A 6,010-nucleotide genomic window follows, 5' to 3' on the forward strand; every position below is an offset into this window, starting at 1 on the left:
AGAGGAAGGAAGGGGTAGGGTGAAGGGAGGGGAGAGGACTGAGATTGGGGAGAAGGGGGGCAAACCGGAGAGGAAGGCCAGGGCTGGAAGAGGGGTTTGGAAAGAAGGATTGGCGAGCCCGGGTGCGAGAGGAAATGAGCGGGGGATGGGGGGCGAGGTTAGGGCGAGGAGAGAAGTGGGAAAGGGGAGGGAGGGCTGGGGGGCCGGGAGGAGGGGGCCGGGGGGCCGGCTGGAGGGGGCGAGGCTGCAGTCGGCTTTGCTTCCCGTCCCCCTCAATTGGCCGCTAGCTCTGTTTTGACTGCTTGTACAAAGCGAGCAGACGACGGGGGAGGGGGCGGTTAGGGACCGGATTTGGGAAAGGAGGCAGCAGCCCCTTCCCCTCCCCCTCCGCCCTCGCGGGGAGGCGGACTGGGGACCAGGGTCTCTAAAAGTGCCTGGCTCGCAAGATCCTCAGCTGAACTAACCCGCCCGGCAGACAACACAAGTTTGAGAATGAGAGCTGGTCCTAGCGCAGGGACCCGGACCCGGACCCGGACCCAGACCCGGGGTGCGTGAATTCCCAGCCAAGCAGGAATAGAGACTCGCGCGGGAATTGGCTGCAACCTCAATCCAAGAAGGCCAGGCCTTCCCCATCGCCCTCCTACCACCACCTCCCCACCGGGAACGGCGTCAGTCTGAGGGACCCGAAGAGGGGCTGGGCGTTTCCAGATTGAAATGCGCCCTCCAACTCCAAGAGGGAGCCCGGGGGGGGGGGGGGAGCTCGCCGGAGTGCCGGCGCCGCGGTCCAGGGGAGTCAGCGCAGGGGGTGTACTCCAGGGTGACCCACCCCTGTCAGGGCTCTGCAGGGGTTTGCAGCCAGAGAGGAGTTAGAGCCCCAGTGTGTATATAGGAGAGGGAGTGAAGGAGGTGGCGGGGCGGGGAACACAGGGCGAGTAAATGGATCTTGGGGCATATTCTTGATTCCTGGCTTAGACTCCTGATTAATTATTAAACCCTAGCAATTGGTGCATCCAGGCTGGCGACTTGCCTTCTTGAACCCTTAGATTGCCGCTGCACTCACCCGCCTTGGAGGTCTTCCTTTATGCCCCAGCTTTCATGAGGTCTCCACCAAGCCTAGTAGTCTCTCAGTCCATAGCATTTCATAATTAAAAATCAACACCCCTGAAAACGAGGACTGACTGACCATCCAAGCACAGTTTAGGAAATAGTACAAGAGAGCAATGTCTGGATTATTCAGGCCTAGAGAAACTTACTTCAAAGATATGTATACGAAAAAAAAATTTTTTTTCCTGGCCTGAATTGCCCAGATGTGCTACATGGCAGCCAAAATTCTCTGAGAATTGGCATAACTCCCTGTGTTATTTTCCCAATGTAGTCTGACAAAAAGTCTTAAGGTAGTATCCCTTCTTACAACATTCTCAGAAGGCATAAGAAAAAGCAGGAGTCACATAATTTTATGTGGGACATCTATTTGTTTAAATGCAAAAAAAATTAAAGACAGCAAGAGAAGTATTTGTCACACAGTGTGTTTCAAACAAATGAAATTATTTAAACTAAAAGAGTTAAATAAAGTAACTGTCCCCCTGGGTTAGTGTTTTAATCATATTCTTGAAAACATTTAATCCTGTTAAATGGGTTTTCATTTAATACTTAAATGGCTTCATGGTTCATTCCTATCACATCAAAACCAAATGCTCTAAAATTGCATATGCATTTATCTTTTGATATAGCAATTTTCCACTTTTAGAAATCTATTTAAAAGATATACAGGGGGGAAAATGAAATGATGAACACATTAGTCTGTTCACTGCAGCACTGTTAGTAATAGCAAAAGATTAGAACACAAGCTTCCCATCAGTCAGGAACTGATTGAGCCTACATATCTTAATCCATTCAATAAAATACTATATAGTTATAAAAAAGAATGAGGACCTCTGTGTACTGCCATTGAGTGATCACTAAAATATACAATTCAATGAAAAATGAAAGATACAGCTAGAATAGGTAAATGCATTGAGACAGAAAAAAATAAAGGTTCACAAGAGTCAGGGCAGGAGAATGAAATGAAGAATAATTGTTTAGTGGGTACATGGTTTCCATTTAAAATGATGAAAAAGTTCTGAAAATTAATCATGATAATGGTTGCACAAAATTATGAATGTAACTGCTACTTAATTGAGTACTTAAGAATTACCATTTTAATCATATTTATGTTACATTTTATCACCATGAAAAATGAATATGAAGCGATAAAATATCCCCTAATTTTTGTGAGCAGTATACGTCCAAGTCTGGACAATCTATTCTGTCATACTTGAAAGCAAGGAAAGTATCAACAATTAAGGTCATGTCAAAAGGAAACTAGAGCTAACTTGAAAAAGATTCCACTGACCAAAGATGGGATAACTTAAGTATCAAAAAAAATTACTGCCATGGATTCATATATGAAATGTATAAATATTCAAGAGTTTCAAATGATACTTCACACAAAAAAATTGGTCACTTTTGGAGGTAGAGTACAGCTAATTATTCTAGAAAAACTGATAAAATAATCAAACTCTTAACCTGCCTTTGCACGACAGACTCAGACAAGGTATTTCTTAAATAAAAAAAAATCACACAATTGTAAATGCAGAAATGATAGAATTAGAAAAATCATGACTTTGCAAAGTCTAATAAAATAATGGACCCATGCAACAGTTACCAATGGCTGCTAAAACAATTAAGTCAAGGATTCTCAACTGGTAGCCATTTTTTACCTGGGGGACATTTGATGATATCTGGAGATAGTTTTATTGTCACAACAGGGTGGTATGTTGAGTAGGGGAAAGAATGGAAGGAATCATGGATGCTGCTAAATATCCTACAATGTGCAGTTCCCTCTAACAAAGTATTTTGTGGACCAAAATATCAATGCATTTGAGAAATCCTGCATTAGGTGAATAGTCAATGAGGAACTTTTAAATGAATGATCAAGCTGTTACCACCAGAACCTACTAATTAATTGTCAATTTCTGAAAAGCAAAACCACCAGACATTTCTGTCTACTTAAGAGGTACTGTAGAATAGGAGGCACATAAAACCACCTAAATCTGTAAAAAAAAAAAAAAAAAGAAAGAAAGAAAGAAAGAAAGAAAGAGAAAAAAATGAACCTGAACGAAACGAAACTATATATTTTCATCTAACTACCAGTTTCTAGGAATTACGGCAAAACTGAAACATATTAAATGATACCCAGGAACATAGTCAACCAGATCTAGAACATGGCGAATACCATATGACCAATTTTCTTCAAATAGATGACATGGATAGAGAAAAGGAAGGGGCGCTGTTTCTGTCCAACAGCCAAAAGCAATATGTGTACCTTATCTGGGATTTTTATCTGAACAAAGGCATAAAATTACATTTTTGAGGCGATTTGTGTGAGGGAATAGAAGGAATTGAAAACTGGTTAGTAGATATCAGACCTAGCCAGTTGGCTCAAGGAATAGAGCACTGGCCCAGTGTGCAGACATCCCAGAAAATGAAAAGCAACCATCTGTTTCTCTTCCTCTCCCTCTCCCCCTTCTCTCTTTCTTCCTCTCCTGAAGCCAGTGCCTCAATTAGTTCAAGCATCAGCCTCAGGCACAGAATAGCTCAGCTGATTTGGGCATCAGCCTCAGACAGAGTGTTGCCAGGTGGATCGTAGTCCAGGCACATGGAGTAGTCTCTCTCTCTATTGCCCCTCCTCTCACTTAGGAAGGAAAAAAGGAAAGGGGGGAGGGAGGGAGAGAGGAAGGAAGGAAAGGAGGAAAGAAAGGAAGAGAGAGAAAGAAAGAGAGGAAAAGAGAAAGAAAAGGAAATAAAGAAAGAGAAAGAGAGAAAGGGAGGGAGGGAGGAAGGAAGGAAACACTGGTTATTAGATATTAAGGATGTATTTTCATTTTGGGGAGGTGTGATAGTATCATGGTTTTATTTTTGAATACTCTTTTCCTATACTGTACTTAATGAAGTATGGTAAAAGTGGAGAACCTGAGCTTCCACTCCCAACTAACAGTAATGAAGTCTGTCTGCTGGCATGGAATCATAGGAGCTCTAGTAGAGAGTCAGGACTTTTCTCATTGCCCATCCCATGGTGTCTTGGGAAGCCATGGGGAGCAGTATTGAAGCACCCATCTCCCTCCTAGCCAGGGTGGTATAGCAGAGATTTAGAAGGAGTTCGTACTCCCACCCTTGCCCAGCAGTAACATATTGCTCCTCACACCCCAAGTGTGTCAACAGAGGCAGAATTTTAACTAGTAGTAACAAGGCAGTACCCCCTCTCCCCACCCTTTTGCAGTGTCAGAAGAGGCTGCTAAAAGATGATTTAAATATGATTCAAAGTCTCATAATGTAACACACATAATCGAAAAGTATTCATTATACCAAGAACCAGGAAAATCTCAACACAAATATAAAAAACCTCACTCATCAATGTTGAGATGACATGGGTGTTAGAAATATCTAGCAATGGTTTTTAAGGCAGCTATGATTAAAAAAAAATGTTCTAAAGAGCATTTTTGAACACGCATGAAACAGAAGAAAAGAAATAGAAAGCCACAGCAAAGAAATAGAAGATATAAAAAAGAACAAAATTGAAATTAAGTGAAAGGGATTGACCTCAAAGTAAAGAGGAGAGGAAAGAATTAATGAACTTGAAAATAGAATAATAGAATTTATCCAAACTGAACAACAAAGAAAATATAGATTGAAACAAACAAACAACCAGAGTTTTAAGGACCTGTGAGACTATGACAAAATCTAACATTTGGTCATGAGTATCTCAGAAAAAGAGAAAAAGAGTAGAGCTGCTAAAAAACTACTTGAAGAAATAATTACTAAAAATTTGCCCAATTTATCAAAAGACACAAGACACAATACAACCCCCAAGTAATACATATCTAGATTCATTATAGACCCTGGCCATTTGGCTCAATGGTAGAGCCTCAGCACGGTGTGTGGATGTTCCGGGTTTGATTCCTGCTCAGGGCACACAGGAGAAGCAACCATCTGCTACTCCACACCTCCCACTCTTCTCTTTCTGCAGCATGACTTGATGGTTCTGGTTGGAGCAAGTTGGCCTTGGGCACTGAAGATGGCTCGGAGCACTGAGAATGGCTCCTGGCCTTCGCCTCAGGCACCAAAAATAGCTCGATTGCTGAGCAACGGAGCAAAACTATAAACTGGCAAAGTCCTTAGGGGGCTTGCTGGGTGGATGCTGGTCAGAGTGCATGCGGAAGTCTGTGTCTCTGCCTCCCCTCCTCTCGATAATAATAATAATAAAAAGATTCATCATAGTTAGACTTATGAAAATTAAGGACAAAGAAAGCAGCAAGAGAAGTGACACTTTATTGGTGAGTGAAAACTGTTTGAGTGACAGCAGATTTCTCACAGAAAGCATGGAAGACAGCAGGAAGTGGTATATATATACATTTTTTTTAATAAATTTTTATTAATGGTAATGGGATGACATTAATAAATCAGGGTACATATATTCAAAGAAAACATGTCTAGGTTATTTTGTCATCAAATTATGTTGCCAACCCCTCGCCCAAAGTCAGATTGTCCTCCGTCACCCTCTATCTAGTTCTCTGTGCCCCTCCCCCTCCCCCTAACTCTCTCCCTCCCTCCCTCCCATGTCCTCCCTCCCCCCCCACCCTTGGTAACCACCACACTCTTGTCCATGTCTCTTAGTCTCATTTTTATGTTCCACCAATGTATGGAATCATGTAGTTCTTGTTTTTTTCTGATTTGCTTATTTCACTCCTTATAATGTTATCAAGATCCCACCATTTTGCTGTAAATGATCTGATGTCATCATTTCTTATGGCTGAGTAGTATTCCATAGTGTATATGTGCCACATCTTCTTTATCCAGTCTTCTATTGAAGGGCTTTTGGTTGTTTCCATGTCTTGGCCACTGTGAACAGTGCTGCAATGAACATGGGGCTACATGTGTTTTCACGTATCAATGTTTCTGAGGTTTTGGGGTA

Source organism: Saccopteryx bilineata, chromosome 4, assembly GCF_036850765.1.
Source record: "Saccopteryx bilineata isolate mSacBil1 chromosome 4, mSacBil1_pri_phased_curated, whole genome shotgun sequence".
In the NCBI taxonomy this organism is placed as follows: domain Eukaryota; kingdom Metazoa; phylum Chordata; class Mammalia; order Chiroptera; family Emballonuridae; genus Saccopteryx; species Saccopteryx bilineata.